The sequence below is a fragment of the Rhipicephalus microplus genome, chromosome 1 (genome assembly GCF_043290135.1).
Source record: "Rhipicephalus microplus isolate Deutch F79 chromosome 1, USDA_Rmic, whole genome shotgun sequence".
Lineage (NCBI taxonomy): Eukaryota > Metazoa > Arthropoda > Arachnida > Ixodida > Ixodidae > Rhipicephalus > Rhipicephalus microplus.
This window is the reverse complement of record NC_134700.1, coordinates 2,047,012-2,059,894: the sequence shown is the minus strand read 5'-3', so window position 1 is coordinate 2,059,894 and position 12,883 is coordinate 2,047,012.

Below are 12,883 nucleotides of genomic sequence, written 5' to 3'. Positions count from 1 at the left end.
TCGTTTTTGGTGGTTTCACGACGCTACCTAGCTTAAACTAACATAACTCAACCTAACATAACCTTCGCACTTCTATCGTTAGAAAACGTTTTACTCGCTACTTTACATTGCTTTCTGGAACATTACGACGGTTTCAAGCGCTTTCACATTAGATATCACAGTTCCCAACTTGTAAAGGTGAAAAACACTGCATCTCACTAAGTGACATTGTTTATTGCGGTTTTACGACGGTTCATACCTTAACCTAACGTAACCTAACCTAACCTAACCCAACCTAACCTAACATAACCTAACCTAACCAAACCTAACCTAACGTAACCTAACCTAACCTAACCTAACCTAACGACGTTTGCAAGCGCTTTCACATTAGATATCGCAGTTGCCGACTTGTAATGGTGAAAAACACTGCATCTCACTTAGTGACATTGTTTAATGCGGTTTTACGACGGTTCATATCTTAACCTAACCTAACATTCGTACTTGTATTGAAAAACGCTTTATTACACTGTCTCGTTCACAATTACGATATTTGCATAACCTCACAGTTTTTCACCAACTTATTGCAGTACAGAACGCTGTATCTCGCTAAATGACATTGTTCTTTAAGGTTTCACGATGCTTGCATGCGCTTTAACGAGAATATCACAATAAAGCAGTTTCGCACTTGTAACGGCACAAGACGCAGTATCTGGCTAGTTCATGCCATTTTGTGTGCTTTCCCAATATTTCACCTATCGCAGTTTCGTACTCGCAATAAAACAACACTATCTCGTCAGATGACATCGTTTTTGGTGGTTTCACGACGCTACCTAGCTCAAACTAACCGAACCTTCGCACTTCTATCGTTAGAAAACGTTTTATTCGCTACTTTACAATGTTTTCTACAAGATTACGACGGTTTCATGCGCTTTCACATTAGATATCGCAGTTCCCGACTTGTAATGGTGAAAAACACAGCATCTCACTAAGTGACATTGTTTAATGCGGTTTTAGCGCGGTTCATATCTTAACCTAACCTAACCTTACCTAACCCGACCTAACCTAACCTACCCTAACCAAACCTTACCTAACATACCCTAACCTGACCTAACCTAACCTAACCTAACCAAACCTAACCTAACCTAACCTAACCTAACGACGTTTTCAAGCGCTTTCACATTAGATATCGCAGTTCCCGACTTGTAATGGTGAAAAACACTGCATCTCACTAAGTGACATTGTTTATTGCGGTTTTACGACGGTTCATATCTTAACCTAACCTAACATTCGCACTTGTATTAAAAACGCTCTATTACACTGTTTCGTTCACAATTAGGATATTTGCATAACCTCACAGTTTTTCACCAACTTATTGCAGTACAGAACGCTGTATCTCGCTAAATGACATCGTTCTTTAAGGTTTCACGATACTTGCATGCGCTTTACCGAGAATGTCAAAACATAGCAGTTTCGCACTTGTAACGGTACAACACGCAGTATTTGGCTTGTTCATGCCGTTTTGTGTGCTTTCACATTTTACCTATCGCAGTTTCGTACTCGCTATAAAACAACACTATCTTGTTAGATGACGTAGTTTTTGGTAGTTTCACGACGCTACCTAGCTTAAACTAACCTAACCTAACCTAACCTTCGCTCTTCCATCGTTAGAAAACGTTTTACTCGCCACTTTACAATGTTTTCTACAAGATTACGACGGTTTCATGCGCTTTCACATTAGATATCGTAGTTCCCGACTTGTAATGTTGAAAAACACTACATCTCACTAAGTGACATTGTTTAATGCGGTTTTACGACAGTTGATATGTCTACCTAACCTAACATTCGCACTTGTATCTAAAGACGCTCAATTACACTGTTTCGTTCACAATTACGATATTTGCTTGACCTCACAGTTTCTCACCAACTTATTACAGTACAGAACGCTGTATTTCGCTAAATGACATCGTTCTTTAAGGTTTCACGATACTTGCATGCGCTTTACCGAGAATTCACAACATAGCAGTTTCGCACTTGTAACGGTACAACACGCAGTATTTGGCTTGTTCATGCCGTTTTGTATGCTTTCACAACATTTTACCTATCGCAGTTTCGTACTCGCAATAAAACAACACTATCTCGTTAGATGACGTCGTTTTTGGTGGTTTCACGACGCTACCTAGCTTAAACTAACATAACTCAACCTAACATAACCTTCGCACTTCTATCGTTAGAAAACGTTTTACTCGCTACTTTACATTGCTTTCTACAACATTACGACGGTTTCAAGCGCTTTCACATTAGATATCGCAGTTCCCAACTTGTAAAGGTGAAAAACACTGCATCTCACTAAGTGACATTGTTTATTGCGGTTTTACGACGGTTCATACCTTAACCTAACGTAACCTAACCTAACCTAACCCAACCTAACCTAACATAACCTAACCTAACCTAACCTAACCAAACCTAACCTAACGTAACCTAACCTAACCTAACCTAACGACGTTTGCAAGCGCTTTCACATTAGATATCGCAGTTCCCGACTTGTAATGGTGAAAAACACTGCATCTCACTAAGTGACATTGTTTAATGCGGTTTTACGACGGTTCATAACTTAACCTAACCTAACATTCGTACTTGTATTGAAAAACGCTCTATTACACTGTTTCGTTCACAATTACGATATTTGCATAACCTCACAGTTTTTCACCAACTTATTGCAGTACAGAACGCTGTATCTCGCTAAATGGCATTGTTCTTTAAAGTTTCACGATGCTTGCATGCGCTTTAACGAGAATATCACAATATAGCAGTTTCGCACTTGTAACGGTAGAACACGCAGTATTTGGCTTGTTCACGCCGTTTTGTGTGCTTTCACAACATTTCACCTATCGCAGTTTAATACTCGCTATGAAACAACACTATCTCGTTAGATGACGTCGTTTTTGGTAGTTTCACGACGCTACCTAGCTTAAACTAACCTAACCTAACCTAACCTTCGCACTTCTATCGTTAGAAAACGTTTTACTCGCAACTTTACAATGTTTTATACAAGATTACGACGGTTTCATGCGCTTTCACATTAGATATCGTAGTTCCCGACTTGTAATGTTGAAAAACACTACATCTCACTAAGTGACATTGTTTAATGCGGTTTTACGACGGTTGATATATCAACCTAACCTAACATTCGCACTTGTATCTAAAGACGCTCAATTACACTGTTTCGTTCACAATTACGATATTTGCTTGACCTCACCGTTTCTCACCAACTTATTACAGTACAGAACGCTGTATCTCGCTAAATGACATCGTTCTTTAAGGTTTCACGATACTTGCATGCGCTTTACCGAGAATATCACAATATAGCAGTTTCGCACTTGTAACGGTAGAACACGCAGTATTTGGCTTGTTCATGCCGTTTTGTGTGCTTTCACATTTCACCTATCGCAGTTTAATACTCGCAATAAAACAACACTATCTCGTTAGATGACGTCGTTTTTGGTGGTTTCACGACGCTACGTAGCTTAAACTAACATAACTCAACCTAACTAAACCTTCGCACTTCTATCGTTAGAAAACGTTTTACTCGCTACTTTACATTGCTTTCTACAACATTACGACGGTTTCAAGCGGTTTCACATTAGATATCGCAGTTCCCAACTTGTAAAGGTGAAAAACACTGCATCTCACTAAGTGTCATTGTTTAATGCGGTTTTACGACGGTTCATACCTTGACCTAACGTAACCTAACCTAACCTAACCCAACCTAACCTAACATAACCTAACCTAACCTAACCAAACCAAACCTAACCTAACGTAACCTAACCTAACCTAACCTAACCTAACCTAACGACGTTTGCAAGCGCTTTCACATTAGATATCGCAGTTCCCGACTTGTAATGGTGAAAAACACTGCATCTCACTAAGTGACATTGTTTAATGCGGTTTTACGACGGTTCATATCTTAACCTAACCTAACATTCGTACTTGTATTGAAAAACGCTCTATTACACTGTTTCGTTCACAATTACGATATTTGCATAACCTCACAGTTTTTCACCAACTTATTGCAGTACAGAACGCTGTATCTCGCTAAATGACATCGTTATTTAAGGTTTCACGATGCTTGCATGCGCTTTAACGAGAATATCACATTATAGCAGTTTCGCACTTGTAACGGTACAACACGCAGTATTTGGCTTGTTCATGCCGTTTTGTGTGCTTTCACAACATTTCACCTATCGCAGTTTAATACTCGCAATAAAACAACACTATCTCTTTAGATGACGTCGTTTTTGGTAGTTTCACGACGCTACCTAGCCTAAACTAACCTAACCTAACCTAACCTTCGCACTTCTATCGTTAGAAAACGTTTTACTCGCAACTTTACAATGTTTTCTACAAGATTACGACGGTTTCATGCGCTTTCACATTAGATATCGTAGTTCCCGACTTGTAATGTTGAAAAACGCTACATCTCACTAAGTGACGTTGTTTAATGCGGTTTTACGATGGTTGATATGTCAACCTAACCTAACATTCGCACTTGTATCTAAAGACGCTCAATTACACTGTTTCGTTCACAATTACGATATTTGCTTGACCTCACAGTTTCTCACCAACTTATTACAGTACAGAACGCTGTATCTCGCTAAATGACATCGTTCTTTAAGGTTTCACGATACTTGCATGCGCTTTACCGAGAATGTCACAACATAGCAGTTTCGCACTTGTAACGGTACAACACGCAGTATTTGGCTTGTTCATGCCGTTTTGTGTGCTTTCACAACATTTCACCTATCGCAGTCTCGTACTCGCAATAAAACAACACTATCTCGTTAGCTGACATCGTTTTTGGTGGTTTCACGACGCTACCTAGCTCAAACTAACCGAACCTTCGCACTTCTATCGTTAGAAAACGTTTTATTCGCTACTTTACAATGTTTTCTACAAGATTACGACGGTTTCATGCGCTTTCACATTAGATATCGCAGTTCCCGACTTGTAATGGTGAAAAACACAGCATCTCACTAAGTGACATTGTTTAATGCGGTTTTAGCGCGGTTCATATCTTAACCTAACCTAACCTTACCTAACCCAACCTAACCTAACCTAACCTAACCAAACCTTACCTAACATAACCTAACCTAACCTAACCTAACCTACCCTAACCAAACCTAACCTGACCTAACCTAACGTAACCTAACCTAACCTAACCTAACCAAACCTAACCTAACCTAACGACGTTTGCAAGCGCTTTCACATTAGATATCGCAGTTCCCGACTTGTAATGGTGAAAAACACTGCATCTCACTAAGTGACATTGTTTAATGCGGTTTTACGACAGTTCATACCTTAACCTAACGTAACCTAACCTAACCTAACCTTACCTAACCTAACCTAACCTAACCTAACCCAACCCAACCCAACCTAACCTAACCTAACCTAACCTAAACTAACCTAACCCAACCTAACCTAACCTAACCTAACCTAACCCAACCTAACCCAACCCAACCCAACCTAACCTAACCTAAGCTAACCTAACCTAAGCTAACCAAACCTAACCTAACCTAACTTAACCTAACCTAACGTAACCTAACCTAACCTAACCTATTCTAACGTAACCTAACCTTACCTGACCTAACCTAACCTAACGTAACCTAACCTAGCCTAACATAACCTAACGTAACCTAACCTAACCTAACCTAACCTAACGTAACCTAACCTAACCTAACCCAACCTAACCCAACCCAACCCAACCCAACAACACCCAACCCAACCTAACCTAACCTAACCTAACCTTACCTAACCTAACCAAATTATCCTTACCTAACCTAACCTAACCTAACGTAACCTAACCTAACCTAACGTAACGTAACCTAACCTAACCTAACCTAACCCAACCTAACCTAACCTAACCTAACCTAACCCAACTCAACCTAACCTAATCTAACCTAACCTAACCTAACCTAACCTAACCAAACCTAACCTAACCTAACCTAACCTAACCTAACGACGGTTGCAAGCGCTTTCACATTAAATATCGCAGTTCCCCACTTTTAATGGTGAAAAACACTGCATCTCAGTAATTGACATTGTTTAATGCGGTTTTACGACGGTTCATATCTTAACCTAACCTAACATTCGCACTTGTATCTAAAAACGCTCTATTACACTGTTTTGTTCACAATTACGATATTTGCATAACCTTACAGTTTTTCACCAACTTATTGCAGTACAGAACGCTGTATCTCGCTAAATGACATTGTTCTGTAAGGTTTCACGATGCTTGCATGCGCTTTAACGAGAATGTCACAATATAGCAGTTTCGCGCTTGTAACGGTAGAACACGCAGTATTTGGCTTGTTCATGCCGTTTTGTGTGCTTTCACAACATTTCACCTATCGCAGTTTAATACTCGCTATAAAACAACACTATCTCGTTAGATGACGTCGTTTTTGGTAGTTTCACGACGCTACCTAGCTTAAACTAACCTAACCTAACCTAACCTTCGCACTTCTATCGTTAGAAAACGTTTTACTCGCCACTCTACAATGTTTTCTACAAGATTACGACGGTTTCATGCGCTTTCACATTAGATATCGTAGTTCCCGACTTGTAATGTTGAAAAACACTACATCTCACTAAGTGACATTGTTTAATGCGGTTTTACGACGGTTAATATGTCAACCTAACCTAACATTCGCACTTGTATCTAAAGACGCTCAATTACACTGTTTCGTTCACAATTACGATATTTGCTTGACCTCACAGTTTCTCACCAACTTATTGCAGTACAGAACGCTGTATCTCGCTAAATAACATTGTTCTTTGAGGTTTCACGATGCTTGCATGCGCTTTAACGAGAATATCACAATATAGCAGTTTCGCACTTGTAACGGTAGAACACGCTTGTTCATGCCGTTTTGTGTGCATTCACATTTCACCTATCGCAGTTTAATACTCGCAATAAAACAACACTATCTCGTTAGATGACGTCGTTTTTGGTGGTTTCACGACGCTACCTAGCTTAAACTAACATAACTCAACCTAACATAACCTTCGCACTTCTCTCGTTAGAAAACGTTTTACTCGCTACTTTACATTGCTTTCTGGAACATTACGACGGTTTCAAGTGCTTTCACATTAGATATCGCAGTTCCCAACTTGTAAAGGTGAAAAACACTGCATCTCAATAAGTGACATTGTTTAATGCGGTTTTACGACGGTTCATACCTTAACCTAACGTAACCTAACCTAACCTAACCCAACCTAACCTAACATAACCTAACCTAACCTAACCTAACCAAACCTAACCTAACGTAACCTAACCTAACCTAACCTAACCTAACGACGTTTGCAAGCGCTTTCACATTAGATATCGCAGTTCCCGACTTGTAATGGTGAAAAACACTGCATCTCACTTAGTGACATTGTTTAATGCGGTTTTACGACGGTTCATATCTTAACCTAACCTAACATTCGTACTTGTATTGAAAAACGCTCTATTACACTGTTTCGTTCACAATTACGATATTTGCATAACCTCACAGTTTTTCACCAACTTATTGCAGTACAGAACGCTGTATCTCGCTAAATGACATTGTTCTTTAAGGTTTCACGATGCTTGCATGCGCTTTAACGAGAATATCACAATATAGCAGTTTCGCACTTGTAACGGTAGAACACGCAGTATTTGGCTTGTTCATGCCGTTTTGTGTGCTTTCACAACATTTCACCTATCGCAGTTTAATACTCGCAATAAAACAACACTATCTCGTTAGATGACGTCGTTTTTGGTAGTTTCATGACGCTACCTAGCTTAAACTAACCTAACCTAACCTAACCTTCGCACTTCTATCGTTAGAAAACGTTTTACTCGCAACTTTACAATGTTTTCTACAAGATTACGACGGTTTCATGCGCTTTCACATTAGATATCGTAGTTCCCGACTTGTAATGTTGAAAAACACTACATCTCACTAAGTGACATTGTTTAATGCGGTTTTACGATGGTTGATATGTGAACCTAACCTAACATTCTCACTTGTATCTAAAGACGCTCAATTACACTGTTTCGTTCACAATTACGATATTTGCTTGACCTCACAGTTTCTCACCAACTTATTACAGTACAGAACGCTGTATCTCGCTAAATGACATCGTTCTTTTAGGTTTCACGATACTTGCATGCGCTTTACCGAGAATGTCACAACATAGCAGTTTCGCACTTGTAACGGTACAACACGCAGTATTTGGCTTGTTCATGCCGTTTTGTGTGCTTTCACAACATTTTACCTATCGCAGTTTCGTACTCGCAATAAGACAACACTATCTCGTTAGATGACGTTCTTTTTGGTGGTCTCACGACGCTACATAGCTTAAACTAACATAACTCAAGCTAACCTTCGCACTTCTATCGTTAGAAAACGTTTTACTCGCAACTTTACAATGTTTTCTACAAGATTACGACGGTTTCATGCGCTTTCACATTAGATATCGTAGTTCCCGACTTGTAATGTTGAAAAACACTACATCTCACTAAGTGACATTGTTTAATGCGGTTTTACGACGGTTCATATCTTAACCTAACCTAACATTCGCACTTGTATTAAAAACGCTCTATTACACTGTTTCGTTCACAATTAGGATATTTGCATAACCTCACAGTTTTTCACCAACTTATTGCAGTACAGAACGCTGTATCTCGCTAAATGACATCGTTCTTTAAGGTTTCACGATGCTTGCATGCGCTTCAACGAGAATATCACAACATAGCAGTTTCGCACTTGTAACGGTACAACACGCAGTATTTGGCTTGTTCATGCCGTTTTGTGTGCTTTCACAACGTTTCACCTATCGCAGTTTCGTACTCGCAATAAAACAACACTATCTCGTTAGATGACGTTGTTTTTGGTAGTTTCACGACGCTACCTAGCTTAAACTAACATAACTCAACCTAACATAACCTTCGCACTTCTATCGTTAGAAAACGTTTTACTCGCTACTTGACATTGCTTTCTACAACATTACGACGGTTTCAAGCGCTTTCACATTAGATATAACAGTTCCCAACTTGTAAAGGTGAAAAACACTGCATCTCACTAAGTGACATTGTTTAATGCGGTTTTACGACGGTTCATACCTTAACCTAACGTAACCTAACCTAACCTAACCTAACCTTACCTAACCTAACCTAACCTAACCTAACCTAACCAACCCAACCCAACCTAACCTAACCTAACCTAACCTAAACTAACCTAACCCAACCTAACCTAACCTAACCTAACCTAACCCAACCTAACCGAACCCAACCCAACCTAACCTAACCAAAGCTAACCTAACCTAACCTAACCAAACCTAACCTAACCTAACTTAACCTAACCTAACGTAACCTAACCTAACCTAACCTATTCTAACGTAACCTAACCTAACCTGACCTAACCTAACCTAACGTAACCTAACCTAACCTAACATAACCTAACGTAACCTAACCTAACCTAACGTAACCTAACCCAACCTAACCCAACCTAACCCAACCCAACCCAACCCAACAACACCCAACCCAACCTAACCTAACCTAACCTAACCTTACCTAACCTAACCAAATTATCCTTACCTAACCTAACCTAACCTAACGTAACCTAACCTAACCTAACGTAACCTAACCTAACCTAACCTAACCTAACCTAACCTAACCCAACCTAACCTAACCTAACCTAACCTAACCCAACTCAACCCAACCTAACCTAATCTAACCTAACCTAACCTAACCTAACCAAACCTAACCTAACCTAACCTAACCTAACCTAACCTAACCTAACGACGGTTGCAAGCGCTTTCACATTAGATATCGCAGTTCCCCACTTTTAATGGTGAAAAACACTGCATCTCACTAATTGACATTGTTTAATGCGGTTTTACGACGGTTCATATCTTAACCTAACCTAACATTCGCACTTGTATCTAAAAACGCTCTATTACACTGTTTTGTTCACAATTACGATATTTGCATAACCTCACAGTTTTTCACCAACTTATTGCAGTACAGAACGCTGTATCTCGCTAAATGACATTGTTCTTTAAGGTTTCACGATGCTTGCATGCGCTTTAACGAGAATATCACAATATAGCAGTTTCGCACTTGTAACGGTAGAACACGCAGTATTTGGCTTGTTCATGCCGTTTTGTGTGCTTTCACAACATTTCACCTATGGCAGTTTAATACTCGCTATAAAACAACACTATCTCGTTAGATGACGTCGTTTTTGGAAGTTTCACGACGCTACCTAGCTTAAACTAACCTAAACTAACCTAACCTTCGCACTTCTATCGTTAGAAAACGTTTTACTCGCAACTTTACAATGTTTTTTACAAGATTACGACGGTTTCATGCGCTTTCACATTAGATATCGTAGTTCCCGACTTGTAATGTTGAAAAACACTACATCTCACTAAGTGACATTGTTTAATGCGGTTTTACGACGGTTGATATATCAACCTAACCTAACATTCGCACTTGTATCTAAAGACGCTCAATTACACTGTTTCGTTCACAATTACGATATTTGCTTGACCTCACAGTTTCTCACCAACTTATTACAGTACAGAACGCTGTATCTCGCTAAATGACATCGTTCTTTAAGGTTTCATGATACTTGCATGCGCTTTACCGAGAATATCACAATATAGCAGTTTCGCACTTGTAACGGTAGAACACGCAGTATTTGGCTTGTTCATGCCGTTTTGTGTGCTTTCAGAACATTTCACCTATCGCAGTTTAATGCTCGCAATAAAACAACACTATCTCGTTAGATGACGTCGTTTTTGGTGGTTTCACGACGCTACGTAGCTTAAACTAACATAACTCAACCTAACATAACCTTCACACTTCTATCGTTAGAAAACGTTTTACTCGCTACTTTACATTGCTTTCTACAACATTACGACGGTTTCAAGCGCTTTCACATTAGATATCGCAGTTCCCAACTTGTAAAGGTGAAAAACACTGCATCTCACTAAGTGACATTGTTTAATGCGGTTTTACGACGGTTCATACCTTAACCTAACGTAACCTAACCTAACCTAACCCAACCTAACCTAACATAACCTAACCTAACCTAACCTAACCTAACCTAACCAAACCTAACCTAACGTAACCTAACCTAACCTAACCTAACCTAACCTAACGACGTTTGCAAGCGCTTTCACATTAGATATCGCAGTTCCCGACTTGTAATGGTGAAAAACACTGCATCTCACTAAGTGACATTGTTTAATGCGGTTTTACAACGGTTCATATCTTAACCTAACCTAACATTCGTACTTGTATTGAAAAACGCTCTATTACACTGTTTCGTTCACAATTACGATATTTGCTTGACCTCACAGTTTCTCACCAACTTATTACAGTACAGAACGCTGTATCTCGCTAAATGACATCGTTCTTTTAGGTTTCACGATACTTGCATGCGCTTTACCAAGAATGTCACAACATAGCAGTTTCGCACTTGTAACGGTACAACACGCAGTATTTGGCTTGTTCATGCCGTTTTGTGTGCTTTCACAACATTTTACCTATCGCAGTTTCGTACTCGCAATAAAACAACACTATCTCGTTAGATGACGTTCTTTTTGGTGGTCTCACGACGCTACATAGCTTAAACTAACATAACTCAAGCTAACCTTCGCACTTCTATCGTTAGAAAATGTTTTACTCGCAACTTTACAATGTTTTCTACAAGATTACGACGGTTTCATGCGCTTTCACATTAGATATCGTAGTTCCCGACTTGTAATGTTGAAAAACACTACATCTCACTAAGTGACATTGTTTAATGCGGTTTTACGACGGTTGATATCTCAACCTAACCTAACATTCGCACTTGTATCTAAATACGCTCAATTACACTGTTTCGTTCACAATTACGATATTTGCTTGACCTCACAGTTTCTCACAACTTATTACAGTACAGAACGCTGTATCTCGCTAAATGACATCGTTCTTTAAGGTTTCAAGATACTTGCATGCGCTTCAACGAGAATATCACAACATAGCAGTTTCGCACTTGTAACGGTACAACACGCAGTATTTGGCTTGTTCATGCCGTTTTGTGTGCTTTCACAACATTTCACCTATCGCAGTTTCGTACTCGCAATAAAACAACACTATCTCGTTAGATGACGTTGTTTTTGGTAGTTTCACGACGCTACCTAGCTTAAACTAACATAACTCAACCTAACATAACCTTCGCACTTCTATCGTTAGAAAACGTTTTACTCGCTACTTTACATTGCTTTCTACAACATTACGACGGTTTCAAGCGCTTTCCCATTAGATATCACAGTTCCCAACTTGTAAAGGTGAAAAACACTGCATCTCACTAAGTGACATTGTTTAATGCGGTTTTACGACGGTTCATACCTTAACCTAACGTAACCTAACCTAACCTAACCTAACCTTACCTAACCTAACCTAACCTAACCTAACCAACCCAACCCAACCTAACCTAACCTAACCTAACCTAAACTAACCTAACCCAACCTAACCTAACCTAACCTAACCTAACCCAACCTAACCCAACCCAACCCAACCTAACCTAACCAAAGCTAACCTAACCTAACCTAACCAAACCTAACCTAACCTAACTTAACCTAACCTAACGTAACCTAACCTAACCTAACCTATTCTAACGTAACCTAACCTAACCTGACCTAACCTAACCTAACGTAACCTAACCTAACCTAACATAACCTAACGTAACCTAACCTAACCTAACGTAACCTAACCTAACCGAACCCAACCTAACCCAACCCAACCCAACCCAACAACACCCAACCCAACCTAACCTAACCTAACCTAACCTTACCTAACCTAACCAAATCCTTACCTAACCTAACCTAA